Source organism: Capricornis sumatraensis, chromosome 4 (assembly GCF_032405125.1).
Source record: "Capricornis sumatraensis isolate serow.1 chromosome 4, serow.2, whole genome shotgun sequence".
Taxonomy (NCBI): Eukaryota; Metazoa; Chordata; class Mammalia; order Artiodactyla; family Bovidae; genus Capricornis; species Capricornis sumatraensis.
In genome coordinates, this window is record NC_091072.1 from 87,228,175 (window position 1) to 87,242,314 (window position 14,140).

General features: G+C 39.4%; 1 protein-coding gene across 1 annotated transcript in view; it reads left to right on the forward strand.

Moving 5' to 3' along the window:
• Positions 1-14,140, forward strand: part of PTPRR (protein tyrosine phosphatase receptor type R) — a 275,935-nt gene that overhangs the window by 28,625 nt on the left and 233,170 nt on the right. The gene's annotated exons all lie outside the window — the stretch shown is intronic.

The following is a 14,140-nucleotide window of genomic DNA, read 5'->3' on the forward strand; positions in this document are numbered from 1 at the left end:
GGATCATATCCTGCACTAAGCCTCCTGCCTTCTGTGATACTTTGCTCTAAGTAGATGGAGTCTCAGTTTATATATAAATTGTTGTTGTTGCTTAGTCCTTAAGTCATTTCTGACTCTTTTGCGACCTCATGGGCTGTAGCCCACCATGCTCCTCTGTCCATGGGATTTTCCAGGCAATACTGGAGTGGGTTGCTGTTTGCTTCTGCAGGGGGTCTTCCCAACTTAGGAATCAAATCTGCACCTCATGCATTGGCAGGTGGATTCCACCACTGAGCCACCAGGAAAGCCCATATATATACATAGTATTTATTAAAGATCTTCTGGTCACTTGACTCAAATGGTAAGAAGTGAAGGGACCCTGAAAGGGAAGAAGTGATGATGAAGGAGGGGAGTTTTCTAACTGGAATAGATAAAGTGGTTGGGAAGTATTGGATGGATAATATTCCTAATATCACTGAACAACCATCACCTTTTATTAATCAAGGTGATGTAGTGGGTCCACTGTTTGCATTCTTAAGATTTGTAACCTACACCAGAAGTTCCCAATTTCTGGAAGTATCATAAACTTATGCTAAGGTTGACAGAGCATTTGGACTACAGTCCCTCTCAAGTTTAAAATTACGATAGGAGGATTCACATTAAAACCACAAAGTAGTAGCTAAATGAGTGTTGATTGCATTTCTGTCTCCAAATATAACCAAATATGTTGACTTTTAAGGCAAGATGATTCAATGAAACCGTGTTTGCATTTTGGCAACCTCTCTGTAAGCCTAGAGAGAGAAGAAGGCAATGGCACCCCACTCCAGTACTCTTGCCTGGAAAATCCCATGGATGGAGGAGCCTGGTGGGCTGCAGTCCATGGGGTCGCTAAGAGTCGGGCACAACTGAGTGACTTCACTTTCGCTTTTCACTTTCATGCATTGGAGAAGGAAATGGCAACCCACTCCAGTGTTCTTGCCTGGAGAATCCCAGAGACAGTGGGCCCCCGTCTATGGGGCTGCACAGAGTCGGACACGACTGAAGCAACTTAGCAGCAGTAGCAGCTAAAAGCCTAATGTAATGAAAATTAATAAGCTTTTTTTTCCTTTTCTTTACTTTTTTATCTACCACATATATGACAACTAAGTATGGAGGATCAAAGATCCATTCATTGATGTTTTCAGCTAGCATGCTCTTAATATTTATTATGATCCAGCCATCATTTTGAGCATCTAGAAATACCCATCATTTGAGGTATCTACAAATGAAATGGAGTCTCTTGTTTTGGTTGGGAAATGTCTGGGAGGAATGTTGGTAACCAAAGAAAAAAAATCAGGAACTGAGAACATAATATGAGCTTCTGTTAAGAAAAAAATGTGGGTCATTTTGCTCCTTGAAAAATTCAGACAAGGTTTCTGCACTTGCATGAGTAACAGATGTTCTGAAGGTAAAAGCCATGCACTGTGTCTACTGAGTGAAGACAAATGATGTTAGTGATGTTACTGGATCTCTACATGCCTGTGCTGACGCTCGGACTCGGGAGAGATGTTTCCTCTAGTGACCGTCATACACTCATCGTTATCAACTCTTAAAGTCACTGTGAATTACAGATCAAGAGGTTTGTTCTATCTTCTGATGTCATGTACTGTCGAGTTAATTTAATATTATGGAGGATAAAAGGCATCAGTGAGGAATTCTGGCAAGTCATTTCACTTTTAGTCCATCTGTGGTTTAGAGATCCATGACGAAGCTGTGCTTTTTCTTTGGGGTGATGATGACATGGAGGCAATAAGCAATTTTGCTGCATTAGCCTTCACTAACCTCTTTTGGTCTAGACTCTAACTATGCTGTGGCTCTGGTAGCTGGCAACAACAATGGCTAGTGCTAATGTTTCCTGTAATCCACTTACATTACTTATGCACATGGTGATTTACTAGGAAAACCAGAGAAGTAGGGTTATTTTTAAATAAATCAATAATTTTCAGCTTGCTTAAAAAGCAGAGTGTCAACATTTAATCAACTATCAGCTGGTTTGATGGTTCATTCTATACAGAAAGGAGAGTTAGGAATGGAACATATGCAGTGAAAGGGAGATATTTCAGCTGCTCAATGACTTTGGTGGAGTAATTGGTATATGTTTGCACACATATATATGTGTTTGTGCATATATATATATATATGTATATATATAAAATATTGCAGTGATACCAAAGAATTATTTTGTGGCTTAATTTATACTAAAATGAGTAGTATCAATGAGTATTCATTTCCTGAATTGGGGAAAAGTATTGCAGCTTTTTTCGGCCAGGGTAAAAATCTACTCCCAACTTCCAAAATATACATGTAGATAACTTTTAAGACTTCCTAGCTCAGAGGAGAGATCACTTGTTTCTTTCTCTTTCACTTATTCCTGATGTCTTTAAGACCGTGAATTTTAAAATAAAAAATTTAACAAGGTCTTGAAAGTTGCATATATCCTTCTTATTTTTCTTATTCCCGATTGTTGGCACAAAGCATTTCAGAAAACATTTGTCCCCAAATGATTTTTTTTTTCCTTTTTGTCTTTCTTTTATAATCCGGAAAACCTGTAGTTTATTTATTCCAGGGAGAGGACAGCACAATTAGAATGTCTATCCTAAAGCATGCTAACTATGTTCCAGAAGCTCAATTAAGAAGCTGTTCAGATTTTTGTACAAAGAGGAAATATGAATATCCTCAAGGTCAAGGCTGTGGTAGGAGTAAAAAAAAAAAAAAGTGGCTCTAGCCAAACATGTGCTGAGAATTCCATCAATATACATCAGGTCACAAGGCTACCACATTAAGAAAGAGGGAAGTCAGGGTGTGAGGGGAAATGGAAGCGTGGAAGATGCAGGCTTTTCCATTTCAGCAAGTTCAGCGTAGATTGCTGAGTGAAGAAGGTTTTAGCTTGGGCAAAGTATGAGAAGACTGGGGAACAGGAAGGTTTTGGAATATAAGGGGTGGGGATTATTTAGTAAGATTATGGCTTACTCCACAGAATGGATTTGAGGGAAGGAAAAGAGATAGGAGAAGGAGGAAGAGAAGGGGATGAAGAAGGAAAGGGGAGGAGAGAGGACAGGAGAGGAAGAAACCGAGAGTAACAGGAAGAAAGGAGGGGAGAAAAGGAGGGAGAAAGGAGGGGAGGGAGGCAGAGGAGAAGGAGATATAGCGGCAGTTCTTGGGGCAGTGGGAAGACTTCTGTGAGCACATGAGATGATGGAGAGTCTCCAGGAGCCCAAGATGGTCTCTATGGGATTCCTAGAATCCCAAAGCTTCTTGTCTCACTCACCACTCACCCAGACCATTACCCAGACTATTGACTAAATTAAGTTACTTACTTACTTCATCCCTGAACAGTTTGTGGCCAGCTAATGAAATAAGGCACATTATCTCAAACTAAAACCATATGCCTCACCCGTAGAGCATCCCTAAAAACCCACCATCTGTTTACAAGAGGGGAGGTTACCTGATAAAAATTGGGACACTATTAACAAGTAAAGGCAGAATGGACGCCGGAGAGCAGCTTAATGTATGAGAAAGCAGAAGACCAGGACTTCCGTTTTTTTAAGACATGATAGTGCCTTCAAGAAATAATGAGGATATGACAGCTTACAACTTGTCCTCAAGAATATGATTCTTGTACCAAAAAATATATGACTAAAGTCACACTGACAGTAGCCCAAACAAGCAACAAATACACTGATGTAGGATAAAATTAAATAAAGGTGCTTGGGCTATGTCCTAACACTCAGATTTTTTGCCTATGAGGACTATGATTTAGTGCAATCTTTTGGACCCAGGATATTTTATCCCAAGAAGGTTCTGAACTTATGAAAACCACTCTAGCCTGTATACTTCTTGATGCGTGTATGCATGCTTGGTTCCTCAGTAGTGTCCAAGTCTTTTGCAACCCCATGAACTGTAGCCTGTCAGGCTCCTCTCTCCATGGAATTCTCCAGGCAAGAATACTGGAGTGGGTTGCCATTTCCCCCGCCAGGGCATCTTCTTAACCCAGGGATCAAACCTGTGTCTCGTGTCTCTTGGGTTGGCAGTTAGATTCCTTACCACTAGCACCATCTGAGAAGCCCGTACTTCTTGATGCTGCTGTTGCTGCTGCTAAGTCGCTTCAGTCGTGTCCGACTCTGTGCAACCCCATAGATGGAAGCCCACCAGGCTCCTCTATCCCTGGTATTCTCCAAGCAAGAATACTGGAGTGGGTTACCATTTCCTTCTCCATACTTCTTGATAGTGACTGCTTATTTGGTGGGGACCAAGATGGCTGCATTCATGCATGGGCTAAGTGATTGCAGACAGTGGAGTGATGGTCATGGTGGGCAAGCTCACAGAAGGTGGGAAGCAAATGCAGGCTTTGGGAAAATTACGAATTATTGTGTGTTAAGCATATTCAGGGTCTGATAGTAAGTACCAAGTCCAAAATATTAAATAGATGCAGACATAAGCCTAATGCAATGTAACGTCTTCCAGTGCAGTCCTGAGAACTAGTCCCAAGTTCCTAAAGAAAATGAATATAAAAAAACTCAAAGAAAAATCTCTACCATGTTTTTTTTTTTTAATGTTGAGCTTTTTTTACTTTATTTTTAACTGAGGGATAATTGCTTTGCAATATTATGTTGGTTTCTGCCATACATCAACATGAATCAGACATAGATATACATATGTCCCCTCCATCTTAGCCTCCCTCCCACCGCCCACCCCATCCCACTCCTCTAGTTTGTTACAGAGCCCTGGTTTGAGTTCCTTGAGTCATACAGCATATTTTTACCATCTATTTTATTTATGGTAGTGCTGTGTTGTGCTGTGTGTGCTCAGTGGTGTCCAGCTCTTTGCAACCCCATGGACTGTAGCCTGCCAAGCTCCTTTGTCCATGGAATTTTCCAGGCAAGAATACTGGAGTGGGTTGCTATTTCCTTCTCCAGGTGATCTTCCTAGACAAGGGGTCGAACCCATGTCTCCTACATTTCCTGCATTGGCAGGCAGATTCTTTACCAATGAGCCACTGGGAAGTCCAAAATGTAGTTACATATGGTTAATATATATGTTTTATATTATGTGAGTTTTAATGAAATAAATTTTAAAAAATAATCGGTTGCTAGGTCTTATGCGCCTTTTCATGGATGAAACTGCAGAAGGCTTGAAATCACTGGGGACTCTCTTAGAGCGTGGGTGCCACAATCTTCAAAGCAAAATTGGAGAATCTTTTTATTATGCTATTGCTTATTATGTACTTCTACCTGTAAACTTCCAGAAAGATGACATATAAACTTCAGGAGAGGTAGCTGTGTGCTAAAACCATATTACTGCAGAAATTTCATCATATATCATAAAAGGGGAAGAAACTGTGTCAGTGAAGAATCTTTGAGCCTTAAAAAAAGCCCTCATGATTGGTGGCAATTTACAGGCAAAAAAATCAAAACCCTAAATCAATGTTTCTCCAAGTTATACAATTAATAAAAGGTGCTAGAGGCAAAATTCAAATTTGCCTGACTTTAAAACTCAAACATTTTCATTTTTAACAGAAGTTATTTGGTTTGCTTTGGGAAAGTACTGTAAATTTTCCTAATAGAGAATGTGACTTTATGAATTCCATTTTATTTAAGCTAATGATAATGTTAATCTTTATACTCTGGAAATACATTCATTGATAGCTAGATGTTCATGTTGGAGCCAGAGGTTAAAAGGTAAAAGATCCGCTCCACAGATCATAATATAAAATGAATTATAATGTAACATTAGATTTTAAGAAAGTCTAGTAAAAGAAATTCTGCAGTCTACTTCAGATATTTAGTTAACTTTTTACTCTTTTCTGAAACAAAAGCCTTCATATTAAACTATAAGATCTTACATAATTGCCTTTCTTTTAAAATCCCAAACATTTGCATTTTGGAAAGCTTTTTGCCTAGATTCTCCAGATATTATTGTACCCCTGCAAAATCATCTTGAAGTAGAAATTCCCTTCTCGAGGTTGGCACCCTGACAGTCACAGCTGTCACCATCTGTTGCTTTTCTCCATTTCTAGCTACTAAAGCAGCAAGGAGAATGCTGGAACACATTTTGGAAATGATAGAGGTCAAGCTTAGGCAACATCTATGTGAAGTTTCAACACTGGGCCACTCAGTACATCTGTTTGTTTTGGATCATTTAGACCCAACATTAGAATGATGGGAAGTCTTACGAGAACTGATTTAATTATCATACCAATTGGACATTGAATATTTAGTAATGTTTATGTTTTAACTCCAGAAGTAATATATTTTCATAGCATTTCAGAATATTTAGAAATATAGAGAAGGAAAAAAGAGGAAGTAAAAATAATCCTTAGCAGATAACAGTGTTGTCTTGATATATGTGTCTATCTATATGATCTTTTCAACATATATGGATATAGATCTTTTTTACCAAATATGCAATCAGGATATGTAAGATTTTGTCAAATTTTTTGCTTAGTTTGTATTGCATGAACTATGAAATTCCATGATATATCTTCATATTAATAACTATACAGCATTATTTTTGTTGTTGTTGTTGTTCAGCCACTCAGTTATTTCGGTTTGCAACTCCATGGACTGCAGCATGCCAGGCTTCCCTGTCCTTCACTATCTCCTGGAGTTGACTCAACCTCCTGTCCATTGAGTTGATTATGCCATCCAATCATCTCATCCTCTGTCATCCCCTTCTCCTCCTGCCCTCAATCTTTTCCAGCATCAGGGCCTGCTAAAACTTCCATTGTGTAATAGATTTCAGTTTTTATGTACTGATGTATATCCCCAATACATTCAGTAAGTTAAGACAAAAGGAGAAATAAATGTTGAGTATATCAAATATAGTACTTGTTTCCATTGCAACTGCCTCCTTAATAGTCTTGAGAGAATTTTGAGAGTTCATCTTAAGGGAAACGGCTTTCTTTATGAACTCTATATATAATTGTAATATAGGATTGATTTTTTTCCACTTGGCCAAATTATGTCTTCCATAGACCTTAAATTTTAAGCAAGGGAAATATTTAAAGCAGTCAATGAAGTTAGCAGGACAAAAAAAAAAGGATGTCCTGTTAAGAGCATATTAAAAAATATTCTGTTTCAGGACTTTTCATTGAGGAAGATGGAAAGTGCTGTGTCTCATTGTGTTGAAACCTAAAAACTCTTTTCGTCAGTCCAAATTTTTCAGTAATGTAAAAACAAATAGAATCTGCAGATGAACAAAGAGATTTATATTTTCTTTTGAGCAAATATTTACTTGTCAGGTCTCTCTCTAAGAATCGCCCTTCAGGTCACCAGTTGTTAAGAATTGTGGTCTCGCACTCTCTGGGAGCGGCTTAGTCCCTTTTTCTTTCCTTCTTTGTTTCTCTCTAATTATAAACACCTATATATCATGCTTATTTGTGTGTTTGTTTTGTTTGTTTTACTGTACAATGCTTTATTTAAAATCTAACTGCTGATGGATAATTTAACTGGGCTTTCTGGGCATCTGGCCTTGCCAGTGAATAATGAGATTGGCCCCATTTAGCAAATGAGTTAGTTCTTTCTCCATGATCCCTGTAACTCAGAGGGCAGAAGCAATTTGTTCCTTTCTCTTGTTTTAAGAAAACATGAGTTAAAAGCCTCTGGAAGGTTGTCGCCTTGAGCAACGTTATGAAGCTTCCTCATTGGTAACTTTTATCTTTAGCAACTGAGCACAGCACAGCTGCTGCTTCATTCTGTGGGTGACCACACGGCCACCAGGGAATCAATGGTCATTGTTCCCTGCCCTTTGATCCATACCCCCCACCCACCCACAAATCACATGTTTTCATGAACCAGAACTGAAATGAAAAATCCCACTTTTTTTAAGATTTTTTTTTTAATGTGGACCATTTCCAAGGTTTTTATTGAATTTGTTACAATATTGCTTCTGTTGCTTATGTTCTGGTTTTTTTGGCCAAGAGTCATGTGTAATCCTAGCTCCCCAACCAAGTATTGAACCCCCGCCCCCCAACACACATACCTCATACTGGAAGGCAAAGTCTTAACCACTAGACCGCCAGGAAAGTCTCATAAATCCCACTTTTAACGTCAAAATGCAAAGGAAAAAACCCTCCTCTGTTACTCCTCTACTCTTCACATTCTCAGTGCTCTGGTTATGACATTTCTGGCCACCATATCTGAGGAGAGGGCAGGTTTTCCATACCAAGCAATTCTGCAACACCAGCTGGGTGTCCTCCAATGTAATTCAGTTCAGACACTCTCTACTTGGAGAGAGCATCAGATCCCACAGGCTAAGGGCTTAGTCCTATAAAAGTTCCGGTGCCAATCACAAGTCCAGGTTGTTACCTGTGCTTTTGATCAACTGTCTGTGAATTGGAGTTCCTTTGAACCCTTTATTGGGTTTGATCAGTTTGCTGGAGTGGCTCACAGAGCTCAGTATGACATTTTACTTAGCAGATTACCAGCTTATTATAAAAAGATATAACTTGTGAAAAGGCAACTGGAAAGAGGCAAAGGGCAAGGAATGTGGGAAGAAATGCAGAGCTTCCCTGCCCTCTCTGGGTGCACTGTTCTCCAAGCACCAATCTCTCTGAACCCTTTTCTTTGGGATTTCTATAGAGGCTTCATTATGTAAGCATGATTGACTAATTCATGGGTCATGGGTAATTGATTGAACCTCCTAGCCCCTCTCCCTGCCCCAGAGGTTTGGGGATTGGACTGAAAGTTCTATCCATCTCTCCCTGAGGTTATTTCTTCTGGCAACCTGCCTTCATCTTTAGAAAGATGAGTGGTCCAAAAGTCACCTCACTAATGTAAACCCAGGTGTGGTTTATGTGAATAACAAAATATACCCATTTCACATTTATAACTTGAGTTAGTTTAGGAACTGGAGACAAAACGAAATAGAATCCTTGGGGCTGGTGCACTGGGATGACCCAGAGGGATGGTAAGGGGAGGGAGGTGGGAGCGGGGTTCAGGATGGGGAACACCTGTAAGCCCGTGGCAGATTCATGTTGTCGTGTGGCAGAACCAATACAATATTGTAAAGTAATTCACCTCCAATTAAAATAAATTTAAATTAAAAAAAAACTAAATTGTGTAACAAAAGATGTTTCTGCTGCTCTTATATAGGAAACTGTAAGGGTGCCAGAAACTGTGGATGAAGATCAAAATACGTATTCTTATTATAAATCACAATATCACATCACCTTAGCCATTTATCATTGCATTTTCATCTTGTACTTTATACATGTTTCCAAATTTTCTTTCTGAAGAGTGAAAGTACAACCCAGCCAGTATTCATATCCCAAGTTGCTCTTTCCTTACCTATCTGCTGTACTTGGACCGTATGAATCCAGAAAAATAAACCAAGAGGAAATCATCAACTTTACATCTTTCACTTTAGCCTGTGGTTTCATATGATTTAGTCATTTAACTGAAACAGTAAGTTAGCAACAGAAACTTCAATGAAATAAGAAGAAAAAGACCCAGTGTTGAGGGCTAGGACAGATGTTCACAGTTCCTAAGACTGCAGGAAAGACGTGTTTGTGAGATTTGTCTGCCCTTTTTTTTCTGGAAATGCCAGTCACACGATACAAATTCCAAGAGAGCTGGAGAGAACACTGAGATGTACCTCAAGATAATCATGGCTAAGAGTCTTAATCCCAGATTTCCTGGATTGTATTTATGAATGTCATTCAATTATTTTGAATACCGTGGGGTTTTGTATGTTTGTGTGTCTATAGTTCAAAAAGGCCTCTGATTTTCTCATGCTTTCATTATTGACCTAGTGAAGCTGCACAGTTTAAGAATTTGTCTATTTTTCCTGCCTGAAAACATGGCAACTAGAATTAGGTCTTTAATCAGAACAAGTTATTTTAACATGTTGGTTTATTGTGCTTTAAGCCATCAAGTTGCTTAGAGCTGGTCTGTATTTTAAATAGAAAGTTTTGAGCAACAAATGGCAAAATGTGTATGAAATGGGCCTCTGGGCAAATTCTTTGAATTTAGACTTTTGGAAATCAGCAGTCTTCTCTTTATGGGCAAATAAATGTTTCAAACTTTCTTCATGTATGACAGGTGATGGTATCATCTTTATACTTAAAGGTAGTTTTTAAAATTAAAAGATCAAATTAATTAAATCAAATCTATGATAAACTGGATTATGAAAAACAGCCAGTTACAGAAACCAATATATTTCTCATAACTATTATAGTATAGGTAAGTCATGGAGACAAGAGAAGAGTATGTGGTATCTAGAAGGAAATGAGAATAAGTAGGGATAACTGTATCCTCAGACATGCGAAAGGTTTGAATGAACACCTAATGCTTGCTCCTTGAAATAGTCATTCATTCAAAAAATCACTGAGTACCTCCTATGTCCTAGGAAGTAAAGTAGGCCCTGGAAATGCAAGAGTTGACAAGGTAAACAATATCATTACAGCTGTGCAGCTCGCATTCGGATAGGAGAAAAACCATAAAAACAAGTGAGCAACTGAACATATTTCAGATGGTGATGAATGCAGTGAATAAAACAAAATGAAGTTATGTGGCAGGGAGAGAGCGGTGGGACTAGACTGGACTGGATATTCAGGGATTCTATTGTATATCCAGAAACACTTAGGGATTGGATCAGAGTATAGCTCCCAAACGGAAGCTGCAACAAAGCATAACTTTGGAGTCAACAGAATGGGGTTGAAATCCCAAATTAGGTACTTATTAATTGTATTTCCTTTGGTGACTTAACATCTCTATATTTCACTTTCCTCATCTGTAAAAAATCGATACTAACAATACCCATCTTACGGAATTCGTGTGGGAATTGAATGAGATAAAACATTCAAAGCACTTTACATCATGTCTGACACATAGTAAGATGCTTCATTCACCTAGAGCCAGACATCTTGGAGTGTGAAGTCAAGTGGGCCTTAGGAAGCATCACTACAAACAAAGCTAGTATAAGTGATGGAATTCCAGCTAAGCTATTTCAAATCCTAAAAGATGATGCTGTTAAGGTGCTGCACTCAATATGCCAGCAAATATGGAAAACTCAGCAGCGGACACAAGACTGAAAAAGGTCTTTGGGATTTCTTTCCAATCCCAAAGAAGGGCAATGCCAAAGAATGTTCAAACTACCACACAATTGCACTCATTTCACATGCTAGCAGAGTAATGCTCGAAATTCTCCAAGTGAGGCTTGAACAGAATGTGTGAACTGAGAACTTTCAGATGTTCAAGCTGGGTTTAGAAAAGGCAGAGGAACCAGAGATCAATTGCCAACATCTGTTGGATCATAGGAAAAGCAAGAGAATTCCAGAAAAACACCTACTTCTGTTTCATTGACTACACCAAAGCCTTGACTGTGTGGATTACAAGAAACTGTAGAAAATTCTTACAGAGATGGGAAGACCAGACCACCTTACCTGTCTCCTGCAAAACCTGTATGCAGGTCAGGAAACAACAGTTAATACTGGACATAGAACAACAGAATGGTTCCAAATTGGGGAAAGGAGTACGTCAAGGCTGTATATTGTCACCCTGCTTATTTAACTGATATGTAAAATACATCATGCGAGATGCCAGGCTGGATGAAGCATGAACTGGAATCAAGATGGCCAGGAGAAATACCAGTACTCTCAGATGTACAGATGACACAACCCTTATGGCAGAAAACGAAGAGGAACTAGAGCCTCTTGATGAAGGTGAAAGAGAAGAGTGAAAAAGCTGGCTTAAAACTCAACATTCCAAGATCATGGCATCTGGTCCCATTACTTCATGGCAAGTAGACGGGGAAACAATAGAAACAGTGAGACACTTTATTTTCTTGGTTTCCAAAATCACTGCAGATGGTGACTACAGCCATGAAGTTAAAAGACGCTTGCTGGACATGCATATTAAAAAGCAGAGACATTACTTTGCCAATAACGGTCCATCTAGTCAAAGCTGTGGTTTTTTCAGTAGTCATGTATGGATGTGAGAGTTGGGCCATAAAGAAGGTTGAGCACTGAAGAATCGACGCTTTTAACTGTGGTGTTAGAGAAGATTCTTGAGAGTGCCTCAGACTGGAAGGAGATCAAACCAGTCCATCCTAAAGGAAATCAACCCTGAATAGTCATTGGAGAGACTGATGCTGAGGCTGAAACCCCAATACTTTGGCCACCTGACTCATTAGAAATGACCCTGATGCTGGGAGAGATTGAAGGCAGGAGGAGAAGGGGTTGACAGAGGATGAGATGGTTGGATGGTATCACCGACTCAATGGACATGAGTTTGAGCAAGCTCTCGGAGATGATGAAGGACAGGGAAGTCTGGCGTTCTGCAGTCCGTGGGGTTTCAAAGAGTCAGACATGACTGAGTGACTGAGCCCCACAACACAGCAAATTGTTAGCATTGCACTTCTCAGGTGGTGCTAGTGGTAAAGAACCCACCTGCCAATGAAGGAGACATGAGACATAAGGGATCTCAGGTTCAGTCCCTTGATTGGGAAGATACCTTGGAGGAGGGCATGGCAAACCACTCCAGTATTCTTGCCTGGAGAATCCCAAGGGCAGAGGAGCCTAGCAGGCTACAGTTCATAGGGTCACAAAGAGTCAGACATGACTGAAGTGACTTAACATACACACATTATTAGCATTATATGAGACAGTGGAAGAATACAACTTTCTAGTCAGTACCAAGAACACTTGTATTGCTCCTGAGCCCTTGGTTGGCTTTTATCGTTTAAATACTGTGAATCATATTTCCCTCTTTCCCTTGACAGCTGGAAAGCAGAGAGCCAAATTTGTGGTCCACCTCTAGCAAATAGAACTTTATTGAGGGCCTTATTTATTTTGTGAACTAACCTCATTCTTGGCTGGATGTTTACTTTTCTTTACTCGTTTTCTAATTCAATTTCCTCATTTCCTTAGTTTTTATTCAGTTTTATTTTGTGATATTTGTGTTTTTGTAAGCTGCCACAAATCCTTTGTGTAATATATTTTCTCTAAACAAATAGTCACTACAAGGAAATAGCCAATCAGTATGGACAAGTTGAGTCTGAATGTTACATGTTTTCCCTTATAGGGAGAATTTGTTTAACCCTTGGGTTTGAAAATATAAGGAAATATAACTTATGTTAAAAATTACAATGTGCATAATGGTCTGTTTGGCTCACTGCTCAGCAGACCCTCAGCCTCAGCCTAATCCAATGTCATGGGCCAATATTCATGCTTATCATGAGTGGTTTGAGCCAGTAGGAACACAATGGTTTTCTTTTTTGTTTTTTTAACTTTTCATTTTATACTAGAATGCAGTTAATTAACAATGTGTTTATTTTTAAGATGTCCAACAAAGTGATTCAGTTATATATATACATGTATCTAGTCTTTTTCACATTCTTTCCCCATTTAGGTTGTTACATAATACTGAGCAGAGTTCCCTGGGCTATACTGTGCATCCTTGTTGGTTATTCATTTTAAATATAGCATGACAGGTGAACATGTCAATCCCAAACTCCCTAACTCTCCCTTCCTCCCTTAGAAGAGATGTCCTATGTTCACACGACTGTTCTGCCACTGACTGCCATTGAGATCTTGGGCAAGTCAATGAACATTTCTGAGTCTCTGATTTTTCATTTTAATGGCAGTTTTAATATGTGACCTGGCTACCTTCTTCGGCTCTTTTCCAGGACCAGTGACTGTATTGTGTAAAGCATAACACATTGCCGTAATGTCTGCTGTTGCAGTCATGGTGATGATAGTGATGGGATGATGATAATCAGTAGGTTGTCAGTTCTGTTGCTGATCTACTCTGATCTTGGGGTAAAACCTCAGTACTGTAACGGGCTTCTTGCCTTGCTATACAAACCTAGAAGGTATCCCTCACACAGTAGTTTAAGCCAACAGCATCACCCAAAGCTGTGCATCACACAGCCACATGTGGTCACCCTGACTAAAGCCCTCCTCAACTTCCATTGCTAATTACCTAAGTTCTTAACATCATCTTCCTTCCCTGAGTATCTGCTTGTTCAGTCAACCGGTACTTCAGTTCCTCTGAGCCTGGAAACCTGTCGTATTACTACGTTTGTCTTTCAGCTCCAATCTCACAGCTAGCCCACACCTCTTTCCTGCTGGTAGCTTTTCATGTTGCCGTGGGCCATGTCTTATGAAACTCCCACCTTCTAT